Below are 17,964 nucleotides of genomic sequence, written 5' to 3'. Positions count from 1 at the left end.
GACCCCGATCTGACCTTTTATTCATGTGTGTCCCTATTTCCGGGGGGGGGGGGGGGGGAAGGAGTTTCTTGTTTCTTTCCTCCAGCTGCTTGAAGTACTCAGTTGTGCATCTGCTTCTAGGAAGGGACTTGGTCTCTGGAGCATTCACACACACACATGCGCACACAATTGAGACATGGCCATGGAGAGACACTTTTCTTTCTCCCCATACAACGCTCCATGACAACTGTAAATGAGAATTGTTTTTGGTTTTCTTTTCTCTTATTATAGAAGGGACAAGCACAGGCAGGTCCATTGTTCGCACTGTCAAGGGCTCTTGTATTTGCAGACTGTATGTAGCTGAAGGACCCGTGCAAAATTCTCCCTCAGCAGTGCAGCTTTGGAAGCTGGAAATCCAGCTATTTCTTCTTTTAGAGCAAGGCAAATGCAGGGAGACAATATTACAAAATGAGGAAGACACAACAGCTGAGGGTGTTGGTGTCTGCTGGGCAGAGGCGAGAAGCTCTGTTGCTTTGGGGGTGATGAATCTGATTTTAAAAGGTTTACCTTGTAGATAAGGGACTGGATCTTTCATGGCTACTGCAGCTGGAGGGGGAGATTGGTAAGCAGGTTAGCGGAACTACAAAAGACTGCCAGTAGCAAAAATCCCCAACGGCCGGTGCTGGGACACTAGATGGGGAGGGCTCTGAGTTACTACAAAGAATTCTTTCCCAGGTATCTGGGTCCTGGGTCTTGCCCACATGCTCTGAGTCTAACTGATCACCATATTTGGGGTCAGGAAGGAATGTTCCCCAGGGTCAGATTGGCAGAGACCCTGGGGTTTTTTTGCCTTCCTCTGCAGAATGGGGCACGGGCCACATGCAGGTTTAAACTAGGGTAAATGGTGGATTCCTCTGTAACTTGAAGTCTTTAAATCATGATTTGCGGATTTCAGTAACTCAGCCAGAGGTTGTGGGTCTATTACAGGAGTGGGTGGGGGAGGTTCTATGCCCTGCAACCTGCAGAAGGTCAGCCTAGACGATCACAATGGTCCCTTCTGACCTTAAAGTCTCTGAGTCTAAGAACTCCACGAATATTGAAGATTTGGGCGTACCATGGATTTATATAAATTCATTATGATATTTTCTGTCTTATCCATCCCTTTCCTAATGGTTCCTAACATTCTGTTAGCTGTTTTGATTGCTGCTGTACATTGAGTGGATGTTTTCAGAGAACTATCCACAATGACTGCAAGATCTCTTTCTTGAGTGGTAACAGCTAATTTAAACCCCATCATTTTGTAGGTATAGTTGGGATTATGTTTTCCAGTGTGCATTACTTTGCATTTATCTACATTGAATTTCATCTGCCATTTTGGTGCCCAGTCTCCCAATTTTGTGGGATCCCTTTGCAACCCTTCTCAGTTTGCATCAGACTTAACTATCTTAAGGAATTTTGTCTCAACTGCAACCTTTGCCAACTCACTATTTATTCCTTTTTTCCAGATCATTTATGAACATGTTGAATTGGACTGGTTCCAGTCCAGATTCTTAGGGAACAACACTATTTACCTCTCTCCATTCTGAAAACCGACTATTTAATCCTACCCTTTGTTTCCTGTCTTTTAACCACACACTGATCCATGAGAGGACCTTCCTTCTTATCGCATGACTTCTTACTTTGCTTAAGAGCCTTTGTTGAGGGACCTTGTCAAAAGCTTTCTGAAAATCTAAGTACACTATATCCACTGGATTGCCCTTGTCCACATGTTTGTTGACCCCCTCAAAGAATTCTAACAGATTGGTGAGGCATGATTTCCCTTTACAAAAGCCACATTGACTCTTCCCCAATAAATTGTGTTCAGCTACGTGTGGATCACCAGCTGTGGTCCTGGTATAACGTCCCATCAGTAGATGACTCTCTGCACTCTCCATTAGCTTCAGTTTCCAGAATAGCCCCAAGAGAGAGCTCACTTGAATTGTCTGCTTTTGTGGTGACAAAAGCCTGGGGTTTTCAGCTGATTGATTTTAATGATTAAATTTGTAGTGAGAGAGAGAGAGAGAAAAGAGAAGATTCTGCCATCAGGTCTAAGAGCAAGGTGTGTGGTTAGAGGTGGGCAGCAAGAGGTTCTCTGATTGCACAGCTCACTTGGATCATGATCTCCATGATATTTGCTTGAATTATAAATGGGGCATGTGGCATATGATTGAGATAAATGAGGTGGTGAACTCAACACTTACCAGAAGGGATTCATTTCTTCTAACAACCTTGAAGCGTACAGTAAACTTATACCTTCTACTGTAAGGAGGAAAAATAGATTTGACAACTGGGAAACTAGACAACTCTTGTTCTGATTTATGTACTGCTTTCAAAGGTGGCAACAAGGACACCACCCTGGGAGTTGAAGATCTGAGTTCAGTTCCCTGCTCCGCCACTCACCAGCTGTGTGACTGTGGGCAAGTTTAGTTTCACTGTGCCTCGGTTTCCTCTTTATCAGGCGTTAAAGGTACACTTTCTATGGGAGATGCTTTGGAAATCTCTGGATAAAAATGGATACTGAAAAATTAGTGAGCTCGGAGGAGAGCTACCTTACTTTACTAAAGGAGCTCAATCTGCTTATCTTATTAAAGAGAATATCTGGTGCTAGATGGCTCTTTCACCCAGCAGACCAAAGGGTCACAAGATCCAGTTGCTGGGAGTTGAATGTGAAACAAGATGAAAATTTCTAAAGGAGGGTCTCTAACCAGCTTGCTAATAGGGGGTGATAAATTCTCCATTGCGTGGAGTTTTTACATCAACACTGTATGACTTTCTACTAGTACAACCACAAGTTTTTGAGCTAGATACAGGCTATAGATTTCCTGTATTAGACGAGACTAGATGATCAGAACGGACCTTTCTGGTCTTAAAGTATCTAAATCTAAAGTGCTTTTATCAGAGCTAAATAGTGTTTAGGCTTGTGATGGCTGAGAACATCCTGATGACTAACTTATGTCTGCTACAAACTTGTCCTTCCACCTGTTTCTTCACCGTGTCTTGTCTAAATCTTAGCTTGTGAACTCTCTGGGGCAGGGGCTGTCTCTGTGACTTGTTTGTTGTCTGTTATAATGGGATCCTGATCCCCCTGTGGGACCTTAGATGCTATTGCAATAGAAATAATTATTATTAAGTCTTCATTGTATAGATGGAGAATGGAGGTCCGGAGAGGCTAAGTGACTTTGCCAAAATCTCACAGGAAGTCTGTGGCAGGCAGGGCTGAGTACTGGTGTGCTCTAATCACTAGATTATCCTTTCTCTGTAGCTTTGTCATCTAAACCACATGATATTTCTGCTCCCTGACCAGACGATTGAGCCTCCTTAACCAGAAGAATAATGGATAACAAACTCCAGGTACAAATTTTCAGATCTGTACTGAAGTTCACAAACTTTTTGGTGGATCACCAGCAGCAGTCTGAATAATATTATCCCCCCAAATCACTGAGAAACATTAATAAATTCCTTCCCTCTCCCCCACTAATGTATGGCCAGCTCTGATAATTAAGAAATTACTCAATTGCCAATCCCGTGTTGTGGTGTAAAGCCTAGAAGATAAAGGCTTTGCATCATAAAAGGACAATAAAGTAATAAACATTGGCAGAGAGACATTTGCTAACACTGGCAACTTTCTGATAACCAGAAGATTGCAAAGCTTGAAGGTTCAGAATTTACAAGTTGAAATCTCAGTTAAACCAGGGTCTGTGTATGTAAATGCCTTGGCGGGAGAGAAGCTGGGAAAGTGTTGGGTGCCTGTTAGAATGTGCAGGGCTGTCACAACGATTAAATGACTCCCTTGTACTGTGTACAGTCCCCTGGGGAAAGATCTCCTTGAATTGCTTGACTCTGTCAATTAGGCTATTAATGCAGATGATCAAATTCTAAAGGCAGCCAAATTCTGCTAGCCTCCCTGACTGTCCCTGCCCCCACCTAATCAAGACAGTCTGGCCCTCCATCTGCCTGATATGTCTGGTCTGGAGCAGGTCAGGAATATCCTGACTGAAGTCTTTCAGTGGAAAATAACAATTTGTTGAAACCGAAATGTTTTGTGGAAGCACATTGGTTTTGATGAACTTCCAGTGAAACGCAAGCAGGCTTCAGAAACAAGGGTGCTCAGGCTTCTGGGGTCTGTGGCAATGGGGCTGCCCCACCACATGGACTGTCCTAGAGCTTCCAGTGACTGCAGCTCTGGGGAAGTCCTGCCGGATGGACTGCCTCAGAGACAGGACTCCAGAGCTCTTTAGCTCCGTGTCCATAAACCAAGAGTGATGTGGAGTCGGGGAGCCTTGGACTTTGGGCTCCCAGACTCAACTTCTTTAAGCAAAACATTATTTGGAAACAAAGTGTTTGGGGTGGGCAGGGGTTTGGATTCCCCTTTAGTGGGAAACTGAGAAATTTCCGTTTCGTTCCAAAAAGGGAGCAATCTTTTTTCAGAATTTTGGAATTTCCCACAGAACGGAAATTCCGACTTTCCGTCAGCTCTAGGCTGGTCCTTCCCTCTGTGCACAAGAGGTAGGAACATTTCTTCTCACCTCATCCCATATGCCCCAAGGCTGGGCCCAACTGCAGTTGCAGTCGCTGCATTCCCCTTTATGGAAGTGTCGTTCCTGCTGCGGGGGAATGTGGGCGGGATGGAGGTGAGGCCATGACACACACCTTGCACTTGGTGCCCTGCGCGGAGTAGCATAGGGTGAACTGTGCTATCCTGAGGCAGAGTGCAACCCAGAGCTCCTACTATGGGCTTTACAGGCTTATGTTATGGGCTTGACGTCATAGACGCCGACTCCGTGGGTGCTCTGGGGCTGGAGCACCCATGGGGAAAAATTAGTGGGTGGTCTGCACCCACCGGCAGCCAAGCTCCCCTTCCCGCTCCCCCCACCCCACCTCACTTCCTCCTCCCCTGAGTGCGCCACATCTCCTCTCCTCCACCTACCTCCCAGCGCTTGCCACCGCCAAACAGCTGTAGCATACTCCGGGAGGAAGAGGGGAGGAGTGGGAACTTGGCACGCTCAGAGGAGGAGGCGGGGAAGAGGCAGGGCCTGGGCGGGGATTTGGGGAAGGAGTAGGAATAGGGGCAGGGAGGGGGCAGAGTTGGGGCGGGGACTTTGGGGAAGGGGTTGGAATGGGGGCTGGAGGAGGCGGGGCAGGGGTGGAGTTGGGGCAGGGCCGGGGACAGACAGGGGTTGAGCACTCACCAGCGCCAGTAGAAGTTGGCACCTATGCTTGACATGGGTGAAATTCTATGGCCTTAGTTCTGCAGGTTAGACTAGATGATCATAATGGTTCCTTCTGGCCTTAAAATCTATGCATGGGGCAGCTCTGCACCGCTTCCAATGCAAGGCAGTAACAAAGCTTTTGGTGAGCATGATACAGTACAAGCTGTGTTATCTGGCACTTTACCAACTGGGAAGCTCTAGAAACTGGCATTTAGGGAGGGGGTACAGCACCTGGGCTCTGGGAGAGAGTTTGGGTGCGGGAGGGGGCTTAGGACAGGTGGTTGAGGTGCTGGATCTGGGTGGCACTCACTCCCCGCAAGAGGCAACATGTCCCTGCTGCTCCTAGGCGGAGGCATGGCCAGGCCGCTCTGTGCGCTGCCTCTGCCTGCAGGTACCGCCCCTGGAGCTCCCATTGGCTGCGGTCCCCAGCCAATGGGAGCTGTGGGGGCAGTGCATGGAGCCCCCGTGGCCATTCCTCCACCTAGGAGCAGTGGGGACATGTTGCCACTTGTAGGGAGCTGCCCGAGGTGAGTGCTGCCCGGATCCAGCACCCAAAAACCCTCCCACGCCGCAACCCGCTGCCCCAAGCCCCCTCCCCACCCAAACTCCCTCTCTCTTAGTTAACGAGAATTTTTGACTTACTGGCACGCCCCATTCCCCCAACATGCCAGATAACAAAGCTATTACTGTATATGGAGTCCACTGGCACAGCTTGAAGATCTGCACTGCTGGGGAGAGGAGGGCAGAAGGCTACGGTGTGAGTCATGCAGGGCTTGTGGCCCAGAACTTGGCCTCAGTGTGCCATTAATTCCTCATCGATTTCAGTGGTGAGTTCATGGTAAAAACTAATGTCATGATACAGCCCTTGGAAAGCAGGAATTATGACCATACTCAATGCATGGCCATATGGAGGGGTCTGTCTGTCTGCACTGAGCCCAGAAGAATGATTATTAAATAGCTTGAGATCAAATAGCTCTTTAAAGTGCATAGCTGAAATGCTACATGGTAAGTTAAAAGGTAACCCAGGGGTCATTTCTGCCAGGCAAATGAAAATGTCCTGTCATGAGAGCAGATGCAAATCCCACGTTATTTATGGCTACTTGAAAACTTCAAATGTAATTCCCTTGTAATGGACAAGAATGAAATTAGAAAGCTACTCACCGGATACATGCCATGTAGTCACAGAGTAATTACACGAATACTTGAATGCTGCTATAGCTCCTTAAATATGTTGCCAAACAGCAGTGACAGTGTTCCCATTAAAACACTCCTAAAGATCGCAGAACACATTCATTTTAACTGGGATGCAGTTAAACTGCTATTTGCATTACAGTAGGGCCTGAGGCCCCAGCTGAGACACAGATCCCCTTGTGCTGGGTGCTGTACTAATGCATAATAACAGGTGCTACATGTAACACTTTGCAGAGAACAGTTTGTTCCATTAATTTCGCCCCTTTCTTTGTTTGCAAATTACCAGCACTTTCAATTTGTACATCAGTAAAAACTGTTCAGTGACTGGTCTATGTTGACTTATTTCAGCCTAGATTTTTGCTTGTAAGTCAGTTGCTGCAGCAGTTGCACTGGGTATTCCTTAGAGGCCTGATTCGGAGAGGTGAGGAGCACCTCCCCAGAGCTGTAGAGAGCCCTCTTTTCCTTTCAGGAGGTGCTTAGCACCTCACAGATACCGCCCTTTGTGGTTCTGAGCTGCTGGTCTCCTCAGTAATGCGGTATTGTTAATTGGACAACTTCTTAACTCCCTCAACTGTCAAGATAGGCACACACACACATTTCTGATGCAAATACGCTCTGGATGTTTATTGCCGAGTCTCTTTAACACATAGTGGACAATTGTGGAAGGTGCCACAAGTACTCCTTTTCTTTTTGCGAATACAGACTAACACGGCTGTTACTCTGAAATCTCTCAGGGAAGTTTGCTTCCTTACCCTCATCAGTGAGTAGGTAGTTCCTGCCCTGAAGCATGCATTTACTGATGTATCCCTTCCCCCTTGACCCAGTACAGCTATGGATGTTCTCATTGCTATAAAGATCTAATTCCTGTGTGGGTCCTGCTAAACTCTTGACCTTAATTATATCTTGTGGCTATGAGTTCCATTGGTTAGCAAAGTGCTGTGTGGCTTTAAATCTCGATCAGTTTTAACCTTTTTGCCTTTCATTATCATTGACCATTTGCTGCAGTGAAGTGTACTCGCATATTACGGCTGCAGAGGGGAGTCTCTGGGGCCACGCCTGGGTTTTGCTGCAAAGACCCAGGCAGGCAGCCGCTGCGTGAGAGGAAGGTGGTTGGTGTTCTGAGAAGACCCTGGGCTGCTCCTTCCTTCTGTAGTCCTAGACTGGAGTTTTGCAGTGTGGGTGGGGCTTCCCCCTCCCATAGCCAAGCAGAAAGAGTTCTGAGAAAGCAGACAGGATACGAACCAACCTCCTTCTCTCAGAACATGGGAGAGGCGGAGCTAGGGAGGGAGGTGCCAGTGGCGGTCCCTCCCAGACAGAGGGAATGTTCAACCTGCTCCTCTTGCCTTAGCCCAACAGGAACACCTGGGGGAAAGAAACTGCTGGGGGTGATGCTGTCTGGTTGGGGGCACAGCACATTCCACAGTATCCTTAATGTTACTCGAAAAAGGAGCAGTAATGAAAAATTGAAATACTCTGTTGCAATAGGGTTGAAAGAGAAATGGAGTCCTTTAACCTCATTGAAACAGCCGTATGTAACCACACTCTGAATGTGTCACTAAAGCTAAGTGTAATGTGGTGTGCATTAATTAAACAGTTCTTTTTTAAATAGAAAATGCCTTAAACTGGGACTAATTAGTTTCTTACAGGGTGATAAAAAACATTATTTTACTTGGTAAAAAACACTTCGGGTGAATACAAGGCATCTCTGCTTTCCAGAGTACCAGCTGTATTCATCAAGTGCTTGGCAGCTGCGGCAGCAGTTTGGAGGAGACAAGGGATCATGGTCTGGGGAAGATCAACCACAGCAGATGAACAATTCAATGCACATGATCCTAGAGATTTTTGACACATTGGAACTCAAAATTAACAGAAGAAAAAAACCCCCACAGCCTAGCAGGGTGTTAATTTGAGATCAGGAAGAGCTTATTTGTCATAGACTGGAAATAAGGCATTCGTACCAGAAATAAGGTGTACATTTTTGACAGTGAGAGTAATTAACTATTAGAACAGTTTATCAAGGTTCATGGTGGATTCTCCATCACTGACCATTTTAAAATCAAGATGGGATGTTTTTCTAAAAGCTCTGCTCTAGGAATTATTTTGGGGAAGTTCTATGGCTTATGCTATACAGGAGGTTAGATGATCACAACAGTCCCTTCTGGCCTTGGAATCTATGAAATGAGTGCAGTATAATATCAGAGCATCTTTACCAATGTGCAGTAAATTAATAGACAGAGGTGGAAGGATGGGCTTGTTTGGGAGTCAGAAGATTTGGGTTCAGTTTCTGGCTTTGACACTGGTTTCCTATGTGACCTTGGGCAAGTCACTTATAATATCTGTGCTTCCATTTCCCTACCTGTAAAAGGGATGGCAATACATTTCCTCAGAGAGGTGGTGGGAGGCTAAACCACTAATGTCTGAAGCTCCAAGATACCACGGTGACGAAAGTCAGAAAAAGCTCTATAAATAAAGACTCCAACTGACTTTCAAAAGAGCCTCAGGGAAACTCCTACTGAAATTCCAGCTCTTAGCCCGGTCCAATTTCTTTCCTGCGCCCCCAGGACAGTTCTGGTTGCAATATCTTTCCTCTTTGTTTTCCTTCTCCTCTTCTCTGCTAGGTTGAGAATGCTTCTCTTTAGAGGAGGAGATGGTTTGATGGGATAACATGATTTTGGCAATTAATTGATCTTTAACTATTCATGGTAAATAGGCCCAATGGCCTGTGATGGGATGTTAGATGGGGTGGGATCCGAGTTACTACAGAGAATTCTTTCCTGGGTATCTGGCTGGTGAATCTTGCCCACATGCTCAGGGGTCAGCTGATCGCCGTATTTGGGGTCGGGAAGGAATTTTCCTCCAGGGCAGATTGGAAGAGGCCCTGGGGGTTTTTCGCCTTCCTCTGCAGCATGGGGCATGGGTCACTGGCTGAAGGATTCTTTGCACCTTGAAGTCTTTAAACCATAATTTGAGGAGTTCAGTAGCTCAGACATAGGTAAGAGGTTTATTGCAGGAGTGGGTAGGTGAGATTCGGTGGCCTGCATTGTGCAGGAGGTCAGACTAGATGATCATAATGGTCCCTTCTGACCTTAATATCTATGAGTCTATAAGAGCACAAAGGAGGGATCTGAGAAGTAAACTTCCCAGAATAATGATTCTGGGCATGGGGAGGACACCCTGGATCAGCTTGCGCTGGATTGCCCACTGTACTGACCTCTCAGTATTTTATTTAGTGTACTGTCAACACCCCAGGGCTGGTGCCTCAGTAACAGCTCCTGGCAAAGTACTGCAAATACACCCTGGTATTTAAATTCCTCCTATTCTAGCGAATGCCCAGCTATTTGACATGCATGGCCACACACCCCACTCACCTTTAAATAAGGCTGCGAGTTTGTCATGGAGGTCGCAGAAGTCACGGATTCTGTCACTTTCCGCGACATCTGTGAAATTCCGCAGCTGCAGCGGCCAGTGTTGCTGACGTCAGTGTTGCTGACGTACAGTAGCTGGTGCGGCTGGCCCCAGGGACTGCCTGAGCAGCGGTCCCAGGTTGGCTTGACTAACAGCTGGAGCGTGGCCCCAGGAACCACCTGAGCAGAAGCTGGTGCAGCTGGACTTGGGGGGTCCCCTGGGAAGCTAAGATTTAGTCAGGGGTGTTTTTAGTAAAAGTCATGGACAGTCAAGGGCCATGAGTTTTTGTTTATTGCCCGTGACCTGTCCATGACTTTTACTAAAATACCTGTGACTAAATGTTAGCCTTACTGTGACACTGCATCCCGTATTCGTCATAGTGATATTATTATGATATGAGTATGGCATAATTATGATGTATTTTATGCAAGATAGGTCATGTGAGATATCATTGGAAAGGTTATAATGTACTGAATATGATTATCCTATTTGTATGCATGTATCATTTTTATATGTTGAATAGGACTGGTCCCCTCCCCTGCCAGCTAGGCATGAGCAGCTCTGTGACATGAAGACTTGGCTTTGGTAGTGAGGAACGGCCAGAGTTGAGCTATGCAACATTTAGCTGTTCCTGGGATTTCTTGAGAATTAATACACAGTACATCAACCAATCAGATGTCACCAGTCCTCCTTCAGTCTTCCATTCAGTGACTACATGCATCTGTTTGCTATTAAATAATACCTTCATGGATATGCTCTCTTTCATCTGAAGAGCTCCAAGTGCATGACAAGTAGGCATATGTTTATTATGTCCATTTTAAGGATGGGGAAACTGAGGCACAGGCAAAGTCACCTTGATATTATGACAGTGGGTGTACCCTAGAAATGCCCTAGAAAAATAGTGAAGTACCCGAGGTCACACAAAAAATCAGTGACAGTCTTGAATAAAACTCAGGTCCTCCCAGTCCTCTGCTTTATCCACTAGACCATGCTGTGTTCTACATGTGTTGTAAAAACCTAACCCTATCTATCTTGGGTACTTATATTGCCTCTATTACCCTAGTATCTGAGCAGCTCATGATCTGTTAATGTATTTATCACAGAACCCACGTGAGGTAGGAAAACGCTATTATATCCCTATTTTACAGATGGGGAACTGGGGCACACAGAGACTAAATGACTAAAGTCATACAAAAAGTCTGTGTCAGAGCCAGGAATTAAACCGAAGTCTCCCTAGTCTAGGACTTGGGTTCAAGTCTCTGCTTCACAAACCACTGGACCATCGTTCCTCTCTGCACCATCCAAATCCATAGCAACTTTCCCATTGGCTTCAGTTGGTGCAGCACTAGGTCCTAAGTAGGTAGGAGACAGAGCTAAAGGTAAAGAGTGAAATCCTGGCCTCTTTGAAGTTAGTTGGGATCAGATGATTTACATAGCACAATTGTTTCCGCTGTTGGTATTTTCCCATCATTACACAACCATCTGCATGAGATAAAAGCTCTTCCTGTACACTGCTGCTGCTATTTAAACATAAGGCATTTTATTTATTTAACCTTCTGTCCTTTATGAGTGAGATTTAAAGCCAGCAAATCAATTCAACTGATTGGTGCTAATGTGCTTTACTTGCAGAAAGAGATTACATTATTTTCTGTAGCTTATTTCTGAAAATGAATCAGCAGCTAGGTTTCAGGGCGGTTTTTTTAACTGCAAAAACAAACAGCCTTTACCAAAGGCATTTTGATATTGTCTCATTATGGAGCTTATTACAGCCTCTTGCTCTAACTGGTGTCTGCAAAGCAGTGAATTTATACCATCCTCTGTCTGCAAATACTGTACCGTATGTGCTGGTGCCATATCTCATGTAGAATAAGGCTAGCTGTATATGACAAAGCATTTTATTTCTCCTTTTTTTAAAAAGACCTATTAAGAAGTAGAGTGAAATGATGTTAGTTGTACACATGCAAGATGTAAGTATCAACAGATATTTTAAAGCTTCTTTCAAATATTGTAGCAAAATTATTTGTATTAAAGTAACGTCTGGAGTCTCCAAATGAGGTCAAAGCCCCATTGTGTGAGGTGCTGGACAAATACATAGTGAGACATAGTCCCTGACCTGAAGACTTTGCAGTCTAAATAGATGAAGGATGGGAGGGATGAGAAGATATATGATTTGATCAAGATCAGTGTCAGGAGTGGAGGTAGAACAAAGGGTTCCTAACTCCCAGTCTAGTAACCTATCTGCTGGACCGCACTATCTCTGTTATACTTACGACAACTAATCACACCAATAGCTTTTAAGGCAACAAATATGAAACAACAGAGCAATAATATCACTGCGCAATACAAGAGCAGTCGAGGATCATCTAGCCCTCTGACTACTACTCAATGCTACTCCTCCAGATGGGCATTAAAGATACTGTGAGGTGTGACTCTGAGCAGATCAGAAGTGACTACCAGGATCTGGGAGTAAGGGGGAAGGAGTTGGGAGCACAGGTCGTGTTCTCTTTGATCCTTCCAGTCAAGGTAGGGGCCTAGCCAGAGACAGATGCATCCTGGAGGCGAATGGCTGGCTGCGGGGATGGTGTCATCAGGAGGGCTTTGGCTTCCTTGACCATGGGATGCTGTTCTGGGAAGAAGGAATGCTGAGCAGAGATGGGTCCACCTCATGAAGAGGGCTTCAAATTAGGTTCAGTGGGGGCAGGAAACAAAAGCCCACAGGTAAATCAAAAACATGGAGACTTGGGAGAAGGGTTGGAATCTGTGGGGAGCATGGGCTGTGATAGCAGGGATAAAGGAGAGACAAGAGAGAACATGGGGTGGGGGGGAAATCAAATCAGTATCTTAGATGCATATTAACGCAAGAAGTATGGGGAATAAATGGGAAGAACTAGAAATACTAGTGAATAATCACACGTATGACACAGTTGGCATCACAGAGACTTGGTGGGCTAATACCCATGACTAGAATATTGGTAGAGAAGGGTACAGCTTGCTCAGGAAGGACAGGCTGGGAAAAAAGAGAGCATGTGTTGCCTTGTATATCAAAGATGGATATACTTGGATTGAGTCTGAGATGGAAATAAGAAACAGGCTTGTTGAAAGTCTCTGAGTAAGTAAAAAAGGGATAAAAAACAAAGGGTGATATCATGGTAGGGGTTTACCACAGACCTGCCTTACTAGGATCAGGCTTTTTTTAAAACATCTAACAAAATCACCCAAAGCACAGGGCTTGGTGGTGATGGCCGACTTCAACTACCCAGACATCTGCTGGGAAAATACAACAGGCCCAGATTATCCAACAAGTTCTTGGAATGCGCATTGGAGACAATTTTTTATTTCAGAAGGTGGAGACAGCTACCAGGGGAGAGGCTGTTCTAGATCTGATTTTGACAAATAGGGAGGAACTGGTTGAGAATTTGAAAGTGGAAGGCAGCTTGGGTGAAAGTGATCATGAGATGTTTCAGAGTAGCAGCCGTGTTAATCTGTATTCGCAAAAAGAAAAGGAGTACTTGTGGCACCTTAGAGACTAACCAATTTATATGAGCATAAGCTTTCGTGAGTTACAGCTCACTTCATCGGATGAAATGATAGAGTTCATGATTCTAAGGAATGTTGGGAGGGAAAACAGCAGAATAAAGACAGTAGATTTCAAGAAGGCAGATGTTAGCAAACTCAGGGAGTTGGTAGGTAAGATCCCATGGGAAGCAAGTCTTAAGGGGAAAAACAGTTTGAGACAGTTGGCAGTTTTTCAAAGAGACATTATTAAGGGCACAAGAGCAAACTATCCCACTGTGTAGGAAAGATAGGAAGTATGGCAAGGGACCATGCTGGCTTAACCAGGAGATCTTCAATAATCTGTAAATCAAAAAAGAGTCCTACATAATGTGGAAACTAGGTCAAATTGCAAAGGATTAATATAAACAAACAACACAAGCATGCTAGGAGAAAATTAGACAGGCCAGGCTACAAAATGAGATTAAAGTAGTTAGAGACATGAAGGGTAACAAGACAACATTTTATAAATGCATTAGAAGAAAGAGGAAGACCAAGGACAGGGTGGGCCTGTTACTCAATGCGGGGGGGAAACAATAACAGAAAATGTGGAAATGGCAGAAATGTGAAATGACTTTTTTGTTTCAGTTTTCACCAGAAAGGTTAGTAGTGCTTGGACGTCTAACATAGTGAATGCAAGTGAAAATGAGGTAAGATCAGAGGCTAAAATAGGGAAAGAACAAGTTAAAAATTACTTAGAGAAGTTAGATGTCTTCAAGTCACCAGGGCCTGATGAAATACATCCTAGAACACTCAAGGAGCTGGCTGAGGAGATATCCGAGCCATTAGTGATTATCTTTGAAAAGTCATGGAAGATGGGAGAGATTCCAGAAGACTGGAAAAGGGCAAATATAGTGTCAAGCTATAAAAAGGGAAATAAGGACAACCCAGGGCAATTACAGACCAGTCATCTTAACTTCAGTACCTGGAAAGATAATGGAGCCAATAATCAAGCAATCATTTTACAAACACCTACAAGAGAATAAAGTGATAAGTAACAGTCAACATGGATTTGTCAAGAACAAATTGCGTCAAACCGACCCAATAGCTTTCTCTGACAGGGTAATAAGCCTTGTGGATGCGGGGAAGCAGTAGATGTGGTATATCTTGACTTTAGTAAGGCTTTTGATTCTGTCTTGCATGACCTTCTCATAAACAATCTAGGGAAATACAGCCCAGATGGAGCTATTATAAGGTGGGTGCATAACTGGTTGGAAAACGGTTCCCAGAGGGTTGGTGCCAGTGGTTTACAGTCGAGCTGGAAGGGAATATCAAGTGGGGTCCTGCAGGAATCGGTTCTGGGTCTGGTTCTGTTCAGTGTCTTCATCAATGATTTAGATAATGGCATAGAGAGTACACTTCCGAAGTTTGTGGACAATACCGAACTGGGAGGGGTTGGAAGTTCTTTGGAGGATAGGATTAAAATTAAAAATGGTCTGGACAAACTAAAGAAATGGTCTGAAGTAAATAGGACAAAATTCAATCAGGACAAATGTAAAGTACTCCACTTAGGAAGGAACAATCAGTTGCACACGTACAAAATGGGAAATGACTGCCTAGTAAGGAGTACTGTGGAAAGGGATCTGGGGGTCATAATGGATCACAAGCTAAATATGAGTCAACCGTGTAACACTGTTGCAAAAGAAGCGAACATCCTTCTGCGATGTATTAGCAGGAGTGTTGTAAGGAAGATACGAGAAGATATTCTTCCACTCTACTCCACGCTGATTAGGCCTCAACTGGAGTATTGTCTCCAGTTCTGGGCACCACATTTCAGGAAAGATGTGAACAAATTGGAGAAAGTCCAGAGAAGAGCAATAAAAATGATTAAAGGTCTAGAAAACATGACCTCTGAGGAAGATTTAAAAAAAATTAGTATGTTTAGTCTGGACAAGAGAAGACTGAGGGGGCACACAACAGTTTTCAAGTACATAAAAAGTTTTTACAAGGAGGAGAATGAAAATTTGTTCTGAGGATAAGACAAGAAGCAATGGACTTAAATTGCAGCAAGGGTGGTTTAGGTAGGACATTTGGAAAAACTTCCTAACTGTCAGGGTAGTTAAGCACTGGAATGAATTGCCTAAGGAGGTTGTAGAATCTCTGTCACTGGAAGTTTTTAAGAGCAGGTTAGACAAACACAAGTCAGGGATGGCCGAGCCATTATTTAGTCCTGCCATGAGTGCAGAGGACTGGAATAGATGACCTCTCAAGGTCCCTTCCATTCCTCCACTTACTTCTATGATTTTATGTGTGTGCACATGCATGTGGGATCTCCAAGAATAGCAGATCTCAGACCAGTATTGGTTTTATGTTGTAGTACTTGATTGTAGCAGGGCTCAGATAAATAGAATTATTTGTCTGCCTATAAGTATTTTTTAAAAAGCATCCTAGAAGTTCAAACAGCAGGATTTTTTTTTCCAGAAAACCTTGTGACTTTACTGTTTGCTCTGAGATATTAAGTAGCATTTTCTTGACTTGTGATCATTGGTGGTACCATCAGAACTAATATTATCTAGTACCTACTATCGTACCTTTGCAGAAAGCAAAGCTCACTAGAGATTAGAGTGGGAGATTGGGTAGCAGGGGCTTTGGGTTCTGGTTCTTGCTCTGCCACTATGTTTACTGTGTGATCTCACACACATCAACTTCTGTCTCTGTGCCCCTGTTTCTACATCTATAAAACAGGAGTAACACAGTCACCTCTATAAAATGTGGTGGGAGTTGGGTACAAAGTGCTATGCTTGTGCAGAGTATATCCAAATATCAGGATTTACCTCCTGCTCTCCCCATGAATACTCTTCCCAGACGACCTCACCTTCCATGGTCTGTTGTCTTTCTGATGTATTTCCCATCTAATTTCAAATTAAAAGGTACTGTCTGCCCTGGGGCTCTTGTCTTTACAATCCCTGCTTCAAGTGCAAAACTTAGCTCAGCCTTAACTACAGCACTGCTTTTATCTGGCTGTAATGGGCCAGGCAATATGTCTCTAGCTGTTATTTTTAAAAGCCATAATAAAAGAGATACACATATCAGAGCCAGGTAGTGGAGACCTGTGGCTTGTTTGCAATTATCTTGATTGCAGTATGAGAGAGGGTGAAAAACCTCCTATTTCATTCATAGCAAAGAGGAAACTCTTTTCTCGCCCCCTTTTAAACTGTGCTTTATGTAAAAGTAGAAACAGGGCAGTCACTATAGATAAAGGGACAGCTGTTGGATTTATAAACACACATCTGTTTAAACCAGTCATGTAAATTTACATAGGGGTGAGGATTAAGGCCCAGATCTTTAAAGGTATTTATGTGCCTATCCCCCTTTGAAATAAATGGTAGTTAGGTACCTAAATACCTCGGAGTATCTGGGGCTATATTGCGAATGTCTGTACATTACTTTGAGATTGTAGGATTGAAAGTACTATAGTAGTGCAAAGTATTGTTAGCATTACTGTTAATAATACAACCAAATAGCAGCTGAAGCTACTCTTTGCTGCAGCCCCACAAATTTCAGACACTTACCTTAGCTGGGGAAAATCATTTTCTTATCATATTTTGCTCATTAATGGCAAGAAATTCGGATGAACCCAGCTCTTTTTCTCCCCCATTGTATATTTCTTGGAATTATTTACCCAGCAGGGACTAAAATGATGGGACAGTATTACAGACCAAGGCCCCCAACCTGCCAAGTTTACCCCACTTGTGTGTACGCTTATTTGTGTGTTTAGCTCGGGACCTAAATACCCACAGGCTCAAAATTGTGGCATAACAAGATTTGGTCTGATAGAAGCAGCCCAGAGAGAGAGGTGCCTGTAAAAGCAGGGAGGAGACTGAATGAGGGTGAGGTGGACGAAGAGGCAGCAGAGAGGCAGACTCCCTAAGGGAAACAGAACTTGAGCCATCAAGGGAAGGAGCAGTGAGTCAGCACCAATTGGAGGGGAGGGAAGAACCTTTTCCCTCTTGATTCATCTCCCATTCTCAGTCCCCTACAAAGGATCTGAGTTGTCTGTGGTGGGGCTTTGGGTGTTTTTTTTTTTTTTTTTACTCTTGTCTAGACAGTGTTTGCTTTAAGGTGGCGCTGTGAGCTGGGTAGGTTTGTTGTGATTTTTTTTTCCTCCCCCATGAGGGGAACCATTTTGATCGCTGAAATCCACACCCAGAAATAGGCCACTGGAACAATCGCCCCAACAAGCAAGTGGCTTTAGCCCTTTGGATTTCCTTAAAGACCCTAAGGCTTTAATAGCCGGTGATCCTCATTCTCTCTCTCCCTCCCCGCCCCGCAGCCTGGTTCTTGAACTGGGCATGCCAGGGTGGATTAAAGTGGATTAATTTATTGTTTGCGGCTTCATTCTCTGCACGGCACGGCTGTATGGAGGCGGGCCTCTGTCCAAAGCTTTTTAGTCCTGAAAATGGGTGGGACCAGAGCATCTCCCTGCTGCTGTCCAGCCACACAACACACTCTTCCCAGCTAGGCTCCCCTCCCTTCCGCCCCAGGGGTCTGGGAGGGAAGAGTTAACAGGGCTCCCCCCACTCCGCAGGCGCTAAGGGAGGCAGGTGATCTCTCTGCATCCCCCCCCCCCCCTTCTTCAGCATCCTTC

This window comes from Caretta caretta, chromosome 1, assembly GCF_965140235.1.
Source record: "Caretta caretta isolate rCarCar2 chromosome 1, rCarCar1.hap1, whole genome shotgun sequence".
NCBI classification, from domain to species: Eukaryota; Metazoa; Chordata; order Testudines; family Cheloniidae; genus Caretta; species Caretta caretta.
The sequence above is the reverse complement of the archived record's forward strand: the minus strand, read 5'-3'. Positions refer to the sequence as shown.